At 43.0% G+C, this 881-nt stretch overlaps 1 non-coding gene across 1 annotated transcript; it reads left to right on the top strand.

The window, feature by feature from the left end:
• Positions 1–326: 326 nt before the first annotated feature.
• Positions 327–435, top strand: LOC141654199 (small nucleolar RNA R71). Its single transcript, XR_012547763.1, has one exon. It is a non-coding gene; the product is annotated as a small nucleolar RNA R71 (small nucleolar RNA).
• Positions 436–881: the final 446 nt, after the last annotated feature.

The raw sequence follows: 881 nt of genomic DNA on the forward strand, positions 1-881 counted from the left end.
TAGTAGCTTGGCAATGAGCGGTGTAATGATCCGTACCTCTACAACCTTCGCAAACAACAATTTGACTAGTAGAGGACACGACATTGAGTTGTTGGATTGCATTTTGAGCCTCCGACTTTTCTTGGAGCAATAAGATTTGAGCTTTCAAAATGGTAGTACTCCGAAAATTGACATATTGGGCATCATGAATCGCCATGGATTAAATCGGGGCATGAGCAATATCCGTGTCAATTTGATCAAACCGCCCATTGTTGGCGGAATCAAGAATTCTTCGGGACTCGGCACAACATCCATTGTAGAATGTTATAGCTAGGAATCAAGCATCCAAACCATGATGTGGGCATTGTATTTTCAACTCCTTGTACCTTTCCCAAGCTTCATATAAGCTCTCAAGAGTTTGTTGACGGAATCCCGTGATTTAGCTCCTCAAAGTTTGAGTTTTCTCCGGTGGAAAAAACGTTTGATAGAAAGCAAGAGTCAACGTTTCTCAATTGGTGATTTCCATGGCGGTGCGATCAAGGCTATTGGTCCATAGTTTTGCCTTGTCCTTCAAAGAGAAAGGGATAAGTATTTCCCTAATTTGTGCTTGAGTGACTCCCGTTTGCCGAATCAAGGAGCAATAGTCACAAAAGTTTTGAACATGCAAATTGGGATCCTCCAAAGGACTTCCCCCAAATTGCTTCCTCTCGACAAGGCTAATAAAAGCCGGTTTGATCTCGAACTCCGGGGCGGTAATTTGAGTAGTAGTGATACCGGCCGGAAGCATAGCCGTGGTGGGCTTGGAATGATAAAAAAAGTTTCACCATCTTTTTAGTTGGAGATGGTGGTGGTGGTGGAGATGATGAACTAGAAACCTCCTCCTCTTCAAAAGCTTTAAGATA

The sequence above is a fragment of the Silene latifolia genome, chromosome 4, assembly GCF_048544455.1.
Source record: "Silene latifolia isolate original U9 population chromosome 4, ASM4854445v1, whole genome shotgun sequence".
Classification (NCBI taxonomy): Eukaryota; Viridiplantae; Streptophyta; class Magnoliopsida; order Caryophyllales; family Caryophyllaceae; genus Silene; species Silene latifolia.